The sequence below is a fragment of the Notolabrus celidotus genome, chromosome 13, assembly GCF_009762535.1.
Source record: "Notolabrus celidotus isolate fNotCel1 chromosome 13, fNotCel1.pri, whole genome shotgun sequence".
Taxonomy (NCBI): Eukaryota; Metazoa; Chordata; class Actinopteri; order Labriformes; family Labridae; genus Notolabrus; species Notolabrus celidotus.
The window spans coordinates 32798046-32819096 of record NC_048284.1 but is presented as its reverse complement, the minus strand read 5'-3'; the positions used below and the strand labels follow the sequence as shown (position 1 = coordinate 32819096).

General features: G+C 44.4%; 1 pseudogene; it reads right to left on the bottom strand.

Annotated features, from left to right (window-relative positions):
* Nucleotides 1-1965: 1965 nt before the first annotated feature.
* On the bottom strand, nt 1966-13628 carry LOC117824122 (annotated as a pseudogene).
* Between the last annotated feature and the right edge of the window lie 7423 nt (nt 13629-21051).

Sequence of the window (21051 nt, the reverse complement as noted above, 5' to 3'; positions counted from 1 at the left end):
ACATGCAGCCAAACTATCTGTCACATCTACCTGACACTTGCATACACACTGAACAAAAATATAAAAGCAACACTTTTGTTTTTGCTCCCATTTTTCATGAGCTGAACTCAAAGATCTCAGACTTTTTCTACGTACACAAAAGGACTATTTCTCTCAAATATTGTTCACAAATACTTCTAAATCTGTGTAAATGAGTACTTCTCATTTGCCGAGATAATCCTTCCACCTCCTTCACATAGAGTTGATCAGGTTGTTGATTGTGGCCTGTGGCATGTTGGTCCACTCCTCTTCGATGTGCCAAGTTGCTGGACATTAACAGGAACAGGAACACGCCGTCGTATACGTCGATCCAGAGCATCCCAAACATGCTCAATAAGGTAACATGTCCAGTGAGTATGCTGGCCATGCAAGAACTGGGATGTTTTCAGCTTCCAGGAATTGAGTACAGATCCTTCAACATGGGGCTGTGCATTATCATGCTGCAACATGAGGTGATGGTCATGGATGAATGGCACAACAATGGACCTCAGGATCTAGTCACGGTATCTCTGTGCATTCAAACTGCCATCAATAAAATGCACCTGTGTTTGTTGTCCATTACATACACCTGCCCTTACCATAACCCCACCGCAACCATGGGCCACTCCATTCACAACGCTGACATCAGCAAACCGCTCATCCATACGACACCATACACGCTGTCTACCATCTGCCCTGTACAGTGAAAACCGGGATTCATCCGTGAAGAGAACACCTCTCCAAAGTGCCAGACTCCATTGAATGTGAGCATTTGCCCACTCAAGTCAGTTACGACGACGAACTGCAGTCAGGTGGAGACCCTGATGAGAACGACTAGCATGCAGATGAGCTTTCCTGAAACGGTTTCTGACAGTTTGTGCAGAAATTCTTTGGTAATGCAAAAAGATTGTTGCTGCAGCTCTCTGGGTGGCTCTCAGACGATCTTGGAGGTGAAGATGCTAGATGTGGAAGTCCTGGGCTGGTGTAGTCACGTGGTCTGCGGTTGTGAGACCGGTTGGATGTACTGCCACCTTCTCTGAAACGCCTTTGGAGACAGCTTATGGTAGAAAAATTAACATTCAATTCAAGGACAACAGCTCTGGTGGACATTCCCGCAGTCAGCATGCCGATTGCACGCTCCCTAAACACTCAACCTCTCAGTGGTCTCGAAGTGCTCACTAACACAGATTTAGACACATTAGTGAACAATATTTGAGAGAAATAGGCCTTTAGTGTACGTAGAAAAAGTCTTAGATCTTTGAGTTCAGCTCATGACAAATTGGAGCAAAAACAAAAGTTTTGCGTTTATGTTTTTGTTCAGTGTATTTCCAGCCACCATGTCTCTGAAGTATTCCATGATGTGTCCTGTGTCATACATTTGAGAACAGAGAAACAAGTCAGGGCTGAAGAGAGCGTGAGGAACTTGATGTTCTGATTTACACATAAAGTCCTTTTAAATGCTGGAAATTGTGTTTCTGTTTGAAATGTGTTTTATTTAAAGATCTATTTAGATAGTTACCAAAGAAAATAAAGTACCTGACACAGAAACTTTGGTAACAATCAGTTAATGGAGGTTTAAATTGATGGGGACAAATTGACCCCAAGGATAAGAGATGTTTGAGGATATCAGGAGGGCTAGGGTACATCCTTCCTTCCACCATGAGGGCTAAGAGGACACTGGAACAAGAACTGTGGAAGACAGAGAGAGGATGGGATGAGCCTATCGAACCATACTTTCTAGTTGATCAATGGAAGGCATGTGAGAGTGTGTGTGTGTGTGTGTGTGCAAAGCACCCTGCAGTCTCATGAGGACATGGCATTCATCAGTTTAAACACAGGAAGGAACAACTCTGCAGGTGAAGGACAGTTTAATGAATGAGACTGAGACTTTTCTGACAAACTTTCTTATCAATACATTGAAGAAACAAAGAATGAATGAGGCCTGATGTTTTCACAATAGAGATGTTAAGAAGTAAAATTCAGTTAGACAGTTTTCCATTGAGTCCTGCTCTTTGATAACAGACATTCATGCTGATGTGACAGAAACAATCACATGATCAGCTGAAGTGTGTGTGTGTTAGTGCAGAGGGTACACTGTTCTTCAGCAGTTGTGTGTGCGTGTGTTTGTGTGTGTGTGTGTGTGTGTAGAGAGGAGGAGACTCTCCCTGCTACACAGAACACACACGCACTGAGGAACCATAAGACAATCCAAACCCAAACCCAGGATACAGAGGTTCAGTGAAGGAGGTGCTGAAGGTGTGGAGGTGGTTCAGAGAGTTAGAGGAGACTCTGTAGAAGGACAGAGTGCCAGCAGGACAGTCCACATACACTGCTACTCTGTGAGAGACAGAGGACGAGGAGAGAGGGAGCTCTGTTCCTCTGTTATTGTGACAGATAGAGTAACCTTCATCAGAGCAGAGCAGACTCCAGGACTGATCATTAAATCCAAACACACAGTCTTTACTTCCTCCTTTCCTGCTGATTCCTCTGTAACTCACTGATATATTGACCCGCCCTCTCCACTCGACCTCCCAGTAACAGCGACCAGTCAGACCATCTCTGCACAGCAGCTGTTCCCAGTAGTCAAATCTGTCTGGATGATCAGGATATGACTGATCCTCTCCCACCCATGTGACCTTCCTGTTGCCTTCAGACAGTCTGAGCCCTCTGTTTGCTGTGTTTGAGTCCAGAGTGAGTTCACAGACATCTGATGGAGAGACAAAGACACAACACAGCAGCAGTTTATCATCAGACACACCTGAAGGCTTTACTCTTTGTTAGCTGACAGTCTGCTGTTTGGTCATCATGAGTCAAACTGATTCCACACTTACACTTCTTCAGTCCAGGTTTTAACCTCTGCTCTCCACCATGGTCCACCCTGGAGGAAGAAACACAGTCAGAGTGATGTTCAGTCCAACATGAGTCCTACCTGCTGTTCAACATGAAGCAGTGTTCCTCAGTTTGTCCCTGTGACAGAGAAACAGGCTGAAAATCCTCTGAGCCAGCTATCTCCATCACTCTGTCTCTTTTTCTGACAGTGTTGAGATACTCAGAGAAAAAGAAGAAGAAGAAGTCAAAGATTGAAAAAGCAAAGGCTGGCGGTTGCTCTTTGGATCCATAAAGTCCAGATTCTGCTTCTCATGCCCTCTTTGAAATCAGTAAAGACGATTCCTGCTGAACCTTTGTTCTGTCACTTTAAAGTAGTCGTCTCTTTGTATGTGTCAGGAGTAAAAATCAATCATCCCAAACATCCTGTCTTATGGTTTCAGAGTGATGAAGACAGCTGGAGAACAGTTGGAGCATCAACATTCAGATCATTCCCACATGTCCTCCATTCTGTCTCAGAGTCCCTATTGAAACAAAGAGCAGGTAGCAGCATGTATATGAAGCTGATGGTGACTGACAGGTCTGCTGCTTGTCTCCCTGGATGTAGCTGTGTCAGTAAACCAGTATATCTGGGCTGATGAAGCTCAATGAATACTGTTTGATCTCATTGTTTAACCCAGTTATGCAGCCAGTACTAACATCTGTAACTTCCTCAGTTCTGTTGCTGCTGAGATTCACTTCAATGAATATATATACAACCTCCATACAACAACAAGTGACTGTATAGAGGAACATTCAGAGTGTAAGTGTACAGTTTGGACAGCAATCCATTTTCAGATACAGTGAAGAAAATGATTCTTTAATATTTGATCATATTCATTTGATTAGACAACACTGTCTCAGAGAGCAGGGGTTTCCAAACTGTGTCATGCCAAGGACCTCCATAGAGCATCAGCCTCTGGCGGGGACCCCCTTACAAAGTGTCTTAAATTCCTTACACAATACTACAGCAAATATATCAAATAAACACAACCCATCTTAACATGTGTCCATATGTTGGTAAGGTTGACTCTTGTTATTACTCTTGTTATCATCTTGTTATCAATTCACTTCATTCATTGTCTTCATTTTGTATACAGTCTCTTATCATTTCTCTTTTAACAGTTATCAACAGCAATATTTGAGCTGAACTACTTTTTAGTATTTTTGGTTCTTCTTATTCACTCATTATGGGATGAAACAGATGACAGGGTGCAACAAGCCTGCTCTGAGAGCTGAAGGAGACCCAGAATTTGCTTCTGAGCTGAACCTGTTCTTCAACAGGTTCGACACAACCCCCAACACGGTGAGCTCAGATGGTGATCCTGGGTCGTCAACCACCTCAATGGCCCCCATTCACACCTCTGCTGGAGACTCTGCTCTTCGTCCAATCAGCAGCTTGGCTACCTTCCCCCCCCTCAGCCCACCAGCAGCTTCTATGGACAGCCCCTCATCATCATCAACATCATCATCATCATCCTCCTCCTGCTCCCTCCTGCCGAACATTGACATTAACACCACAATGGTCAACTTTCCACAGCACTCTCCCTCCTCCCCTCCTCCCCCCCTCCACACTTCACCTCCAGCCAGGTGCAGAAGGAGCTCTCCAGACTCCGCATCAATAAAGCCAGCGGGCCAGACAACATCAGCCCCAGGGTCCTCAAGGTGTGTGCGGGGCAGCTTGCAGGGGTCTTTAAGCACCTCTTCAATCTCTCCATGAGGTTGATGATCGTGCCAGAGCTGTGGAAGACTTCCTGCATCGTCCCGTTGCCAAAGAAAGGACGTCTCAGAGCTCTCAATGACTACAGACCTGTGGCACTCACGTCACATGTGATGAAGACATTCGAGTGCTTTCCTGGACCCGCTGCAGTTCGCATATCGGCCGCACATCGGTGTGGAGGATGCCATCATCATCCTGACCCACAAGTCTCTCTCCCACCTTGAGAAGCAGGCAAGCACTGTGAGAGTCATGTTTTTTTACTTCTCCAGTGCTTTCAACACCATTCAGCCCTGCCTTCTGAGAGACAAACTGCTGGCCATGCAGCTTCACCCAGACACCACAGACTATATCATGAACTACCTCACTGGACGGCCGCAGTACGTCAGAGTGGATGGCTGTACCTCTGAGGTGGTCACGAGCAGCACTGGCGCCCCCCAGGGGACTGTTCTGGTGGCATTCCTCTTCACCCCTCCGACTTCCGCTTCAACTCCGGTTCCTGCCACCTCCAGAAGTTTTCCGACGACTCCTCCATCGTTGGACGAATCAGTGAAGATGACGAGGAGGAGTACAGAGGACTGATAGAGAGCTTCATCTCGTGGTGCGACAGCAATCACCTGAAGCTCAACATCAGCAAGACTAAGGGGCTGGTGGTGAGCTACCGGAGGAACAGGAGGCCCCCAGCCCCAGTCCTCATCCAGGGGGAGGAAGTGGAGCGGGTGGACTCATACAAGTACCTTGGGGTCCAAATAAACAATAAACAGGAAGGGACAGAGCAGACTGTTCTTCCTGAGGAGACTCAGGTCCTTCAGTGTCTGCAGCAGGCTTCTGAAGACCTTCTATCAGTCTGTGGTGGCCAGTGCTCTCTTCTGTGCTGTGGCGTGCTGGGGTGGAGGTATCAAGACGGGTGAGGCCAGCAAGCTCAACAAGCTGGTAAAGAAGGCCCGCTCTGTGGTTGGCCTAGAACTGGACAGTCTGGAGTCAGTGGCTGAGAGGAGGTTGATGGACAAACTGCGAGCCATCCTGGACAACCTCTCTCACCCTCTCCATGATGAGCTGTGGCTGATGGAGAGCTCGTTCAGTCAGCGCATCATTCCACCACGGTGCAAGACTGAACGCTTCAGGCGCTCCTTTGTGCCCACCGCCATCAGACTGTTGAACAGTAATGGAGGCCACAGACTGCACCATGCTGACCACTGACCCCCCCCATGAACAGATCCATAACATCCCTGCTCTGTCTGTCACACTCCATCATCCCATCCCGAACTTCTCTTGACTGCTGCTGGCATTATAATGTATAATATACTGTATTATATATTTATCTTGCTATATTATATTTTGTTATATTACATAACTATTCTAAGTACAACCCATGGTCATATTACATACAAATATTCTTCTATTTATGCTTAATTTGTCATTACCAACCATAATCACACCATGTCAACCTGTCACTACTGAATCATTTTTTAATACTGCCTGTAATGACTGCTGTTTAGTTTAAATTCCATTTGTAACATTGTATATATCTAAATTGTACTCTAGCTTTATTTATCTATTTTATCTTACTTATTTTTATTTTTATTTTATTTTTATTTTATTTTATTTTATTTTGTTTTGTTTTGTACTTATTTTGTACTTATTTTGTACTTTTTTGTACTTATTGAAACTTCTTTCTTGATTGTTCTTATGTCTGGGTTGCTGTAACAACTGAATCCCCCCCCCCCCCCCGGGGGATCAATAAAGTAATATCTTATCTTATTTGTCTTTCTCTTTAATTAAAAGTTTTTGTAATTCCCTCTTAACAATATGAAACAACTAAAGCAACAACAATCTCAGGCCTCGTCGTCAATCATCGTCTGACGGGCTGAGTCTGGTGTCAACTTTTAGCTTTTACAGCCTTCCAGCCACGGTGCTGTCTGCAACGTTAACATCGTCATTTTGGTATGTCATTTTCTCCTCATTGACTCAGTTAACGGGTCTTAAGTTTGTTGATATAAAAACATCATGATAGAGTTGTTGAAAATGTAACAATACAATCTTTGCCAGGTCTGATCTGGAGAGTAGAAGAACATTTTAAAACTGCTTGTTTGTTTATCAGAAGTCGTATCGATCATTCATGATGCGTTCCAGGTAATCTGGAAATCTAAACTTTGCTGGGCTTTGAGAACACAGCGTCTGGTAGATCCGTTGCTCATGTTAATTTTTAATGTAGAGCAGTTTGTGAGCTGCACTTCAACAAAGACATGTCTTTACAGCCAGAAATAAACTGTCATCAGATTACCACCAAAGGGAGTCTGGATGTCCTGTCATTGGAGCATGCTCTTCCTGCTTTTGCCCCCCACATTCCCTGTTTTTTCTTCAGACACCAAAATCTCCTGATTATCAGTACTATGTGAAACGTCTTTAAGAATTTCTACTGAGTCCAGTTGACTTTTCGGTTCAAGCTTTGGATCTCTACTGAGTAGTTTATTTTGTATTTGATAGTCTTCTGGTGGTCGTTGTCTGATTCAGGTCCAATCACTCCTCAGAAAATAATGAAACAAAACAAGATCTTTTTTTGTGAAAAGGGATTTTTCTTTTTCTCTTGCAGTGATTGAGCTCTTCTTGTCTGGTCATACCTCAGTGTATCCAGTCTGCAGAGTGGATCCTCCAGTACAGCAGACTGCAGCTCCACTCCTGATTCTCCTGGATGATTGTAGCTCAGGTCCAGCTCTCTCAGGTGGGAGGGGTTTGACCTCAGAGCTGAGACCAGAGAAGCACAGCCTCTCTCTGTGATCAGACATCCTGACATTCTGGTGGTAGAAAAGGAATCATGCAATGAGCAAAGTGTAAAGGTTTTTACCATTTTCATGGAAAATCAAATATTAAACAGAACAAGCTAGTTTCCAGTTTCCTGACCTGTCCTTATTGATAATTTGAGGAAACTAAGAATTATGTGTAGCTTTGTGTTTTGACATCGTTTAAACTTATTGGGTTATTGTTACTAACAGTGTAAGATTTTAATGTCAGCTTTATACTGACCTGAGAGTTTCCAGGTAACAACTTGGACTCTTAAGTCCGGCACACAGCAGCTCCAGTCCTGAATCCTGCAGGTTGTTGTTACTCAGGTCCAGCTCTCTCAGACTGGAGGACTGTGAACTGAGGGCTGAGGCCAGATAAGCACAGCTTCTGTCTGACAGGTTACATCCAGTAAACCTTAAATGACATGCACATTTGACATATATGAAAGCCATTCATGTGTTCTTGAAATTGAATGCATAATTATTTATTTGTTAGTAATTGTCTGAAATTCTTTTTTGAATCAAACAGCCTCAATAATGACTGACTGAGTGTGTTGACTTTCCAACCTATCCTTACTGATAATTTGAGGAACCTAAGAGTCAAGTGGAGTATTATCTTTTAATGTCACTTATGCTCAATGAGTTATTATCTATGATGGTAAAAGGTATGAATTTCAGCTTACACCGACCTGAGAGTTTCCAGTTTACAAAGTGGATCCTCCAATCCAGCAATCAGTAGCTCCAGTCCTGAGAATCCTGGATTATTGTAGCTCAGGTCCAGCTCCCTTAGTTGGGAGGGGTTAGAACTCAGAGCTGAGGCCAGAAAAGCACAGCCTCTCTCTGTGATCAGACATCCTGACAGTCTGGTATTAGAAAAAGAATCATGCTATAAACAAAGTGTAAAGTTTTTGTCCATTTTCATGTAAAAGCAGAAACCCGACCTGACAACTTCCAGTTTCCTGACCTTTCCTTACTTGTACTTTGAGAACACTAAGAATCATATGGAGCTGTGTCTTTTGATGTCACTTACACTCATTGGACCATCCTCACTAACAGGGTAAGAATTTAAATTCAGATTTATACTGACTTGAGAGTTTCCAGATAATTATATGGACACTTCAATCCAGCAGACAGCTGCTCCAGCCCTGAATCCTGCAGGTTGTTGTTACTCAGGTCCAGCTCTCTCAGACTGAAGGACGGTGAACTGAGGGCTGAGGCCAGAGAAGCACAGCTTTTCTCTGACAGGTTACATCCAGTAAACCTTAAAAGACATGTCCACATTTGACAAAAATGTTATTTTTTTTTCCTTATTTGAAAACTATTCATGTTTTTAAATTTCAATGCATTAATATTTCTTTGTTGTAATTATCTGAATTTGATTTTTTTTATCAAACAGCCTCAATAATGACTGACTGAGTGTGCTGACTTTCCAAACCTATCCTTACTGATAATTTTGAGGAACCTAAGAGTCAAGTGGAGCATTATCTTTTAATGTCACTTATGCTCAATGGGTTATTGTCTATGATGGTAAGATATTTAATTTTAACTTTAAACTGACCTGAGAGTTTCCAGTTTACAAAGTGGATCCTCCAATCCAGCAATCAGTAGCTCCAGTCCTGAGAATCCTGGATTATTGTAGCTCAGGTCCAGCTCCCTTAGTTGGGAGGGGTTAGAACTCAGAGCTGAGGCCAGAAAAGCACAGCCTCTCTCTGTGATCAGACATCCTGACAGTCTGGTATTAGAAAAAGAATCATGCTATAAACAAAGTGTAAAGTTTTTGTCCATTTTCATGTAAAAGCAGAAACCCGACCTGACAACTTCCAGTTTCCTGACCTTTCCTTACTTGTACTTTGAGAAAACTAAGAATCATATGGAGCTGTGTCTTTTGATGTCACTTACACTCATTGGACCATCCTCACTAACAGGGTAAGAATTTAATTTTAGCTTGATACTGACCTGAGAGTTTGCAGTTTACAATAGGGAGCCTTCAATCCAGTAGACAGCTGCTCCAGTCCTGAATCCTGCAGGTCGTTGTTACTCAGGTCCAGCTCTTTCAGACTGGAGGACTGTGAGCTGAGGACTGAGGACAGAGAAGCACAGCTTCTCTCTGACAGGTTACATCCACTCAACCTGAAGAAGAGTTAGTGATTAGCACAGACACAGTGTTTCATCTGTCATGAACAACATGTTTTTTACTCTCTCATGTATCCACCTACAGAGCTTTGTTGGAGGCTTTGATCACTGGCAGCAGCCTCAGAAGAGCCTCCTCTGAAGCAGAGTATTTCTTCAGGTCAAACATGTCCAGATCTTTCACTGAAGACAGTAAGATGAAGACCAGAGCTGACCACTGAGCAGGAGACAGTTTCTTTGTGGAGAGACGTCCTGATCTCAGGGACTGTTGGATCTCCTCCACTAGAGAATGATCATTCAGTTCATTCAGACAGTGGAACAGGTTGATGCTTCTCTCTGCAGACAGATCCTCACTAATCTTCTCCTTGATGTACTGGACTGTTTCCTGATTGGTCTGTGAGCTACTTCCTGTTTGTGTCAGCAGACCTCTCAGGAGAGTCTGATTGGTCTTCAGTGAAAGACCCAGGAGGAAGCGCAGGAACAAGTCCAGGTGTCCGTTTGGACTCTTTAAGGCCTGGTCCACAGCACTCTGATGGAGATGTTTCAGTTTAGGTTTGTCTCTAAAGATTTTAGAGATCGGGGATGTTTTTTGTTTTTCTTCCATCAAGTTGAGTCCAGACTTGATGAAGGTCAGATGGACATGAAGAGCAGCCAGAAACTCCTGAACGCTCAGGTGGATGAAGCAGAACACCTGGTCCTGGTACAGTCCTCTCTCCTCTCTGAAGATCTGTGTGAACACTCCTGAGTACACTGAGGCTTCCTTGATCTTGATGCCACACTCTGTCAGGTCAGACTCATAGAAGATCAGGTTTCCTTTCTGCAGCTGATCAAAAGCCAGTTTTCCCAGAGACTTGATCATCTTCCTGCACTCTGGACTCCAGAGTGGATCAGTCCCAGTTCCTCCATCATACTTGATGCACTTCAGTTTGGACTGGACCACCAGGAAGTGGATGTACATCTGAGTCAGGGTCCTGGGCAGCCCTCCTCCCTCTCTGGTCTTCAGCACATCTTCCAGAACTCTAGCAGTGATCCAGCAGAAGACCGGGATGTGGCACATGATGTGGAGGCTTCGGGATGTCTTGATGTGGGAGATGATTCTGCTGGCCTGCTCCTGGTCTCTAAACCTCTTCCTGAAGTACTCCTCCTTCTGAGGGTCAGTGAACCCTCTGACCTCTGTCACCATGTCAACACACTCAGGAGGGATCTGATTGGCTGCTGCAGGTCGTGTGGTGATCCAGAGGTGAGCAGAGGGGAGCAGGTTCCCCCTGATGAGGTTTGTCAGCAGCACATCCACTGAGGTGGACTCTGTAGCATCAGTCAGGATCTGATTGTTGTGGAAGTCCAGAGGAAGTCGACACTCATCCAGACCGTCAAAGATGAACACAACCTGGAACTCTTCAAACCTGCAGAGTCCTGCTTCTCTGGTCTGAGTAAAGAAGTGATGAACAAGTTCCACCAAGCTACACTTTCTCTCTCTCAGCACATTCAGCTCTCTGAAAGTGAAGGGGAATGTGAACTGGATGTCCTGGTGGTCTTTGTCTTCAGCCCAGTCCAGAGTGAACTTCTGTGTTAAGACTGTTTTCCCGATGCCAGCCACTCCCTTTGTCAGCACTGCTCTGATTGGTTGATCTCTTCCAGGTGAGCCTTTAAAGATGTCTTCTTGTCTGATGGTGGTCTCTGGTCTGTGTGGTGTCCTGGATGCTGCTTCAATCTGTCTGACCTCATGTTCATCATTGACCTCTCCAGTCCCTCCCTCTGTGATGTAGAGCTCTGTGTAGACCTGGTTCAGAAGGGTTGGGTTTCCTGCTTTAGCGATCCCCTCAAACACACACTGGAACTTCTCCTTCAGGTGAGACTTCAGTTTACGTCTGCACTCTGCAGCAACAGTTCCTGAAAGAACAAAAGAGAAATGTGATGAATGATCTGAAGCTACAATCAGTCTGATGAATTTACACTTTCAGACATCAGGATGGATTTGATTTTCCTCCTCTCTGAAATCTCTTCATCAGCTGTGAACACTTTCTCACAGCTCATAGATGTGATACAAATGTGTGCATCATATTAACAGCAGAGTTTGAAATGTAAACCTCTCCCATGTTGTCTCCATTTCCTCTCTCCATCATGTTCAATGTGTTCAAATCCTCTTACTGCTCTGCAGACAGTCAGCCAGCTCCTCCTGCTTCATTCTCCTCAAAAAGTGCAGAGTGATCTCCAGAAAGGCCTCTCTGCTCCTCCTCTGCTCTTCATCCTCGTCCTCCCTCTGACTCTTGAAGCATTCTGGGTAATCTGGACTCAGAGCTCTCTGGATCTCCTTCAGCTCGGTCTTTACAAAACTGATGATGTTCTCCTGGAGCAGCTGGAGCAGAACAAAACAGAACATCAGATCATCTGTGACAGACAGAGAGCCTGCTGGTCTGCAGAGTCCAGCATGGAGACTGGATCACAATGCTGCTTCAGGATTTAGTCTGTGGATGGTCCGGTCTTCTGTAAATCCAGTTTCTATGTAATGAACTTCCTGTTGGAGAAATCTCCTGGTGTGCTTTCATCCAGAAAAAGTCTGCAGTGACTTTAGACCTGATGTGTTTATTAGAATGAAGCTGAAAGCAGCAGCTGTCATTAACATGAAGCAAAGTGTTTCTGTTGTTTAGACCTCAAACTGGACTCACTTTGTGAACTCTGCTGCCAAAGCCTGAGTCTGTGTGAGAGCAGCATGACCTCTGACCTCTGACTGTGTGCAGCTCAGAAATGTAAGGCTTCATTCAATCAGTCAAACACTGAGTGTGAAGAGAACTCAGGCAGAGATGATGTTTGCAGTGTGATCAGGAAACAGAATCATCCAAACAGAATGAGCGTGTGCTCTGATTCTCACGAGGAGCTGTGTTTGTACATTTACTCACCATCAATATGGAGTCCAGCTGTGTTTGATGCTGCTGGGCAGACTGACCAATGGGAGCCTCTGATCTCTGAACTCTGTGGAACAAATATAATATCATGTAGTGTATATAATATAATGACACACAGTGTTGATGTGATAGATTCTATGTAGTGGATCCTGGTAGAAACACTGCTGGATCCTCCTACAAACACAGGACACACATGAAGATACTACATGCTGAGTACAGTTCTTTCTGCCTCCAATCCTGTTTACTGCTGTTGATCCTGATAGAAACACAACCAGTGACTAATGTTCACCTTCACAGAGAAAACACCAACCACAGTTACAAATGTTTCACACACAACAACAGGAAGTTCACTTTGAGAGGCTTACCTTTCATCAGCACTCATCTCTACAGATTTGAACTCAGCCAGTATGAACATAGACCCGTCACTCTTTAAGGACACACAACTGGGTCCAGGTCCAGGAGAGTCTGGTCTCTGATGTTGGACTCTGACAGAATCACAAACACTGATGAACAAACATGAACTCTGAAAATCTTCCAGGTTTGAGTGCTGCTGAAATTTACTACAAACTTTTCTAATGTTTGATTCTGAAAAAAACTCTGTGATCGATTATTACTTTGGACCATCAGACTGACATCCATCTTTGAAGACAATATATCGACCCATAGACTGATAACTCCTTAACAACATACAGCTGGGTCCAGGTCCAGGTCTCTTATCTTTGGTACTGAAAGAGTCATAAACACCAAAAAAAGTTGAAAAACTCTTCAATTTTTTATAAAAAGGGTCTCTGAGTATTGTAGATCAAAGATGGTTAAAGGGATTGTGGCAGAAATGTCCCTCAGGGGGACACTCAGACTTTTAAACCATCCTGAGGACAGTTTGAGGACGACGGCACAAACCTTTCACCTTCTTACATTTTATCAGCAGACTGACGTCCATCTTTGAAGTTAAAATCACGACCCATAGACCAATCACTCTTTAAAGACAAACAGCTGGGAGCAGGTCCAGGTCCAGCCGAGTCTGGTCTATGCTGCTGCTCTGGGCTTCAACAAACACACACACAAACACACACAGTGTGAGTGCTGAGCTCTGACATGGAGCAGAGTCATGGACAGGTAGAGGTCCTCATCTCACCTCTGAGCTTCATGTTCCCCACACAGAGTGCTTTTAGAGGGAGGGGCTCCCTCCTCTCCATCCTCACACTGATTCATAGCAGAGCCTCCACCTTCACACAAACACAACAACATGTTCATCATTACAACAAGCTTTACACCACAGAGACACACATTAGTTCTCATTGCTCTCAGTAACATGACACAGATGTTCAGGACTGACACAGATCTTGTTGGAGCCCCAAACAGGACCTGATGAGCCCAAACACAGCCCCCACCCTCTCCCATAAACACACTATGGAGACCACTTAGATGGAAGCACATTTCCTAGCAACCAGAGCCACACGACCAGCTTCAGGGTCATCTGCATGGGATCCACCCTTCACAGATGTTTAACCCCTTTGGTCCCAGAACATCTCTAGGTGGTGGGCAGCAGTAGGGATGTCTCCATACTGCTCCCTGCAGCTGATCTTAAGATTACTCCCTGCCCCACTTAGTGTTGTTCCTTTTGAGCCAGAGGAAGAAGCTTCCTTTCTCAGCCTCCTCAGCCAGCTCCTGCAAAGCTTTCCTCTGCTTACATCCAATAACTCCTTGTGTTTTAAGGAGGTACTGGGTGGACTTTCAAATAAACCCTCTGCAGTCCACTTCCAGCATGCCTCTCCTTCCTTCTCTCATAGGCATCCTCAATGCCTTCCTCCCAAGGGACAGTGAGTTTGGCTATGATAGCTGTCCTCATGGTAACATCATCCTTATTTGACTCGACCCTGCGTGCCTTTAAATCCTCTGCCAGCTTTCGCAGGACCTGGTCGTGGTGCCATCTGTACCGGCCTTGGGTCAGAGCTGACTTGCAGCCTGTCAGGATGTGTTGCAGGTTAGGTTTCTTGGTGTCACAGAGCTTTCAGTTGGTTCCAGAGCCGTACCAGCGATGCAAGTTGTTGGGACTCGTGAGGGTGTTGTACGTGGACCTGATGAGGAAACTTAGCCTTGCTTGTGGGATCTTCCACGTCAGACCATGTTATGGCCCTGTTGGTGACTGCCTCCCAGTTTGTCCACCTCCCCTGCTGTTGCTGACTGACAGCTGTAATTTTGTATGACTCGTCCTCCATTCTGGCTATTTCTGAGACAACCAGCTCTTTCCTCTCTTTTCTTGAGGCTGTGAACCACAATTTTGGGGCTGGTCCCGACCCAAGCCCAGCCTTGCCTGCCTGAAACCACCCGACAATATCCTGGTGCTTCAGATGGTTGAGGGCCTGGAGGACGGCTTCTTCAGCGCTCCACTTGGGCCCTGTCCGTACTGGGGCCTTGACATTCTGTATGAGAGGGTCTGTTCATTCCTTAAGCTCAAACTTAAGCCTCACCTTCTCCTGCCGTTAACATAAGCTGATCGATATCGGTAGGAGCTGGAGTCTGTTTCTTCTGAACAGTGCCACGCTTGAGATGCACCGAGGAAGACCAAGCCACTTGGGGATGTAGTTTTTGAGTCCATCCTCTGTACTGAAGTTGCAGGTATCTCAGACAGCTTCAATGGCCACATCTTGCATTGGTAAAGAGTCTGCAAGGCTGTGGTAACATTATCCATGCAGCTCCCTAAAGCTGGGAGCCGCAGACCTGACTCAGATCTTACCCCTCGGATCATCTGCCTGCCACCGATCAGAATAATCTCAAAGGCTGCTGTAAACAGGATAGATGAGATGGAAGCCCCCATTGCTGTGCCTTCTCCAAGCTGATGCCAGCCAGTCCGGACTTCCTGGGTTGTGTAGCAGAAGTAGGATGGTGAGGGACAGATCTGTTAGCATTTGCTAGGTCAAGCCACACCCCATGGAGGTTTGACTTCCTGTGTTTGGCTGCTTGGATTTACTCCCAAATCATAGCAGAGTGTTCAAAACAGCCAGGAAAACCAGGTACCTCCGCCTTCTGTTGTAGTGGATTTTCCCAATGTTTAATCAACTATTAATTAAATAACACGAAGACAGGATCAACTTGCAGCCTCTGTAGGTTTATTGAAGATACTGCATACAGCTCACATCTCTGATCATCCTCGACAGACAGACAGACAGACGGACAGACAGACAGACAGACAGACAGACAGACAGACGGACCCAAACCCAAGAAGCGCCCCAAAAGAATCCTTTCCTCTGCTTTTATGGCCTCCCAACGACGTCATTGTTTTACATTTATCCTGATGATTATTATGGCGACAACCTCCTACATGGAGGTCTTGCTTCATACTTGGCTCCCTTCTCGCACCTGTCAACATATATAACTGGGACACGGATCATGTTGACCTGAGTATCTGTGGTTTTTGGGAAACCATGTAACACCAAGGGTAGTGCCAACTTCCCCCTCAGATCACGTTGACCTGAGTACCTGTTTGTGAGAAAGTGAACTACTGAACCCCTTTAAGGACAAATAGAGGGAACATCTGATTTTTGGGGAACCACGCACTCATGGACATTTCTGGGACTTTTAGATTAGTGAATTCGCCACGACACTGGCAGCTTGTGTTGTAGCCGTTGGACAGGAAGTATTATGTCGTTCTTCTTGCAACCCTAGAGAAGAAGATTTTCCCTTCCACATTAAGTAAGGCTTTGCCTCTGAACTGGTCTGTGTTACAGGAATCTTTCTCTTTTGGGATGAAAGTGGTTTATCTGCTCCATGATTATGGGATGGATTGAGTCTTCCAGGCAGCTATCATCAGCCTCCAGAGGAGCCTCAGCACGCTGGGGAAGCTCTTGTATTTGGTCCATGTGCTGATGCGGGTCTTGCTTTTTCTACAGCCTGTTTGATCTCTTTCCACTTAGGAAGAGTAGTTTCAAACTTGAAGGCTGGCTCTGGGGGGTGAGGCACGTACCCTGGCAATTGGAGGGGAATGTTCCTACTGCCATCACTAAGCTGTTCTGTAATGTGGTCCCCCAGCTCCTGTGCAGTTGTCAACAGTTTCCCACATTTCTTGTCCTCTAGCAAATCTGAGGCGCATCTGAATGAGTCTTGTAAGAAGCTAGCTCTTGCCTTTTCTACCCTACTTCTGCCCTTCTGGATTGGCCTTTCTGCCCTTCTCAGGTTTGAGAACAGAACTGGTCTAAAGGGTCTGCAGTGAAACCAAGTCAGTGTTGTTTGACCTCTGACCTCTTCATCCACGCTCTTCACTTCAGAGTATCAATAGTTAATAAATCAAAGCACATGAGCCAAGTTGATCCAGGCTGTCAGACCGGTTCACACACTCCCTGTACTTCTTACTGATAGTGTTACTCAGATTACAATCAAACTGCTGCTGACTCTACTCCACAAACACAAACTATAAAACAGGTCAATCTTTGTCAAATCACTGCTCTTTAACTCAGACAGAAACTCTACAACATATTTCAAACAGCCAATCAGCATCCAGAAACATTCCTCCAGTCAAACAGTGATCCAGCAGCGTGTGAGCACAGTGATCCTGATCATCAGACATGTAGAGATTTCTGGGGCACTGGTGGCGTAGCGGTCCAAGCACCCCACATACAGAGGCTACAGTCCACGTTGCAGGGGTCGCTGGTTTGATTCCCGGCCGGTTGACCATTTCCTGCATGTCTTCCCCCACTCTCTATTCCCATCATTTCCTATCTCTCTTCAGCTGTCCTAACAAATAAAGGCAAAATGGCCAACAAATATAACTTAAAAAAAAACGACGTAGAGATTTCTCTGGAAGGATTCTCACCTGTTGAAGTGAGTTCAGGTCAGCTTACAGACACTTTCCACCTTCATGTGTGGCGAGAAGAAGCTGCTGGTTCGTCCCACGTCAGTCCTGATGTGTCTGTGTGCATTTGATCTGAGGACGCCATCACATCCTCATACCTTCAGTGACGTCACTCTAACCTTTGACAGAAACCCAGTCAGTGTCAGATTACACTGATCACATGATGTAGCGATGACAGAGGAGACAAGAGAACAGCCTTCATAGAGGTATTTTCACTGACAGACAAGCCCCCTTGTCACATGTCAGCAGCGTGGTATAAAACAGGATATAGTTCTCTGTGCGTGTTGTAGTATAATCTGGCATTTTCAGTCAGAAATCCGCTGTGACTGACATTAAACATTAAATTTTGGGTGGCAAAGGATGAAACAGACTGTCCTCTGGCTTGCTGACTTCTTACATGCAGCATGCCGTGCAAACACATACACGTAACTGACTGTTTACCTCTCAATCACCTCCACCTGCAAGTCCCTCCTCTTCACCTGTGCTTTATTCTCAGCAATCTATTTCCCCATCACTACTATTATAACAAATTGTGAGTCCAAGGATATGTAAGAAATAAAATCATTGAAATTAAAGTTTTGCTGGAGAGGGAACTGATATTTCAAAGTGCAGCCTTAGTGGGCTCATGTGGCCTCCCTGGCTGTCACATCAACATGTATTAAGTGGTGTGCTGTCCTGCCAGTCGCTGCAATATTTATTTGTGATGTAGATGTATAATAGGGGTTGTAGTTGCAACGGATATAATGGACTCATGATTTGTTCTAATAGCTGTGATGGGGAAATAGACTGGTGATAATGTTGGGTGTGGAGGGAGACAGAGGAGGGCGTTATTCTGCTGGGACTGAGAATGAAGCACAGGTGAAGAGGAGGGACTTGCAGGTGGAGGTGATTAAGAGGTAAGCAGTCAGTTACGTGTATGTGTTTGCACGGCATGCTGCATGTTAGAAGCCAGCTCGCCAGAACTCAGAAAGTTCGGGTGAGCTGGCTTCTTTAAGAAAAGAAGCATGGTTCCAGAAAAGATGAAACTTGTCAATAAAACTCACATTATGTGCTGAGCAGCCGTCGTAATGGGGCTTAATAAAAAGAAAGATTTCCCAGAGTGCTTTAAGAGGTTTAAAAGGTGGCTAGAATCTGATCTTGTTTCCTCCGACCGAAGAAGCTTTGTGGGGTTGGTTCAGACGTGGACGTTTATCCTGCTGACGGTGGGAGGAAGTGAAGGCAGCATTTCCTGGAGGTTTTCATGAATATCAGGGACTGTGGTGCCGAAAACAGAGCGTGACAGAGACACACAAAGCTTCACCAACATCTGAACTATACTGAATGCATGAACATTGAACTGTCTCACCTTGTATTTCCTTTTCAGGTTGGCCCATTTGTTGGACCCTTTTTTAATGGTGACTCGGCCCTCCAGGTTTAGAAGTTGAATTATTTCACTGTGGGCCAAAAATATTAGGACAGTCTGTTTCATCCTTTGTCCCCCAAAATATGAGTTTAATGTCAGTCACAGGGGATTCTGACTGAATATGCCAGATTATACTACAACACACAAAGAAGACTATCCTGTTTTATACCACACTGCTGACATGTGACAAGGGGGCGTGTCTATCAGTGACAAGTCCTCTCTGAAGGCTGTTCTCGTGTCTCCTCTCTCATCGCTCCTCCGATTAGTCTCCTCCGTCCTCCAAGCAGCTATAGGAGCTTTGGGACGCCACTTAATATGGCGGGTCAGTAACTACTTTTGTTCAGTGAAGGAGAGAGGAGAGAGGAGAAAGGAGAGAGGAGAGTACAGTGAAGAGCTTTGAGATGCATCCAGTGTGATCCTCACTGCTGCTTCATCACATCTGTCAGTGCTGCTGTTTGTTTCATTAAAAAGGTTAGTCAGCACCATCTAGAGGACTGATAGTAGAACAACATCATGTGATCAGTGTGTAACCTGACACTGACTGGGTTTCTGTCACAGGTTAGAGTGTTGCACTCTGAAGGTATGAGTGTATGAGGGTGTGACAGCGTCCTCAGATCAAGCGCACACAGACACATCGGGACTGAAGAGGGACAAACCAGCAGCTTCTTCTTCTCTCCACACATGAAGGTGGAAAGTGTCTGTAAGCTGACCTGAACTCACTTCAACAGGTGAGAATCCTTCCAGAGAAATCTCTACATGTTTGATGATCAGGATCACTGTGCTCACACGCTGCTGGATCACTGTTTGACTGGAGGAATGTTTCTGGATGCTGATTGGCTGTTTGAAATATGTTGTAGAGTTTCTGTCTGAGTTAAAGAGCAGTGATTTGACAAAGACTGACCTGTTCTATAGTTTGTGTTTGTGGAGTAGAGTCAGCAGCAGTTTGATTGTAATCTGAGTCACACCATCAGTAAGAAATACAGGGAGTTTCCCAGCCAGCATTTTTCATCAAATGTGGTACACGTTGAAGCTCCCTCAAATATATAAACAATGAACACATCAAAAGAGAGGACAGAGCTTCAGTTTTCATAAATTTTATTCTAACTTGTTTCATTTTTTATCAGCATTTGAAATTTGATAATTTTCATTAAAAAAAAAACATTTAATTTTTCATTATAGTGTTGCACAACAGTAGAAGACAGGTAAGAGACATTAAAATACAGTATACAATATACAATATACACACAAACACACACACACACACATACACAAACGTGTGTGTGTGTGTTTGTGTGTGTGTGTGTGTGTGTGTGTGTGTGTGTGTGTGTGTGTGTGTGTGTGTGTGTGTGTGTGAGTGTGTGTGAGAGTATTTATACATACTATCAATGACAGTAATAATAGACAAATGATTAAATAATAAAAGCAACAGCGATACTGACAACAACAAAGGGGAACCATAAAACTGATGGAAACATAAATAACAACAACAATGAAAATGATAATGATGTAATTTGAGATTTTATTTTGGTCTAAGTGTTTATATCATTAAGTCTTTAATGAAGTTTGAAAGACTACTGTTTCATATATTGCACTGCTTCTTTAAGGTTGCCCAGGGTGATATTGTTTGAGGTTTAGTAAATGTGTCACGAGTTTGATGTGCTGTTGTCCAACGTTGTTGAAGGGTCATTAAAGGCATCACGACGCAGAGCAGAAGTTTTCCCGTGCTATTTCTTCCCCACAGCCCTGAAATATATTTAATTAAGTTTTAAGTTAACGCAGTAACAGTTTAACAGATCTGAAGAGATTTAACAATGTACGGCGTTACAATAATAATAATAATAATAACAGTAAGAATAGTAATAACCATAATTGTTATCATCATCATCACTGCTTCTTCCTCTTCACTCTAAGCCCCTCCCCTCCCTTTAAGTTCAGTGTTTGTTTGTTTTTTCGGATTTGTGCAGTTCCTGTGTTACTAATTATGATATGATGATGCGGTCGTAACCAAATATCAGTCGCCCCCAGACCCTGCAGAGTTTGCTGGCTGATTGGACCACCTCCCCACAGATTCTCATCCATCTAGGACAACCCCCAGACCCGATGGGAGGGGGGCATGCTTGTTTGAGTGGGTTGAGATTGAATCTTTGTATCATCTATATAGTCAATTATATTTGTTTTTCTCAAGGTGTATTATCTTTATTATTATTATTATTATTATTATTATTATTATTATTATTATTATTAGGGATGCACCGATATGAAAATTTTGGCCGATACCGATATCCGATATTAATATTTCTGTTATGTCCGATAACCGATATTTACCGATATCGATATATGTTAAAAAAAATAAAGTTTCTGAGATGACAAAATTTTGTACAGAC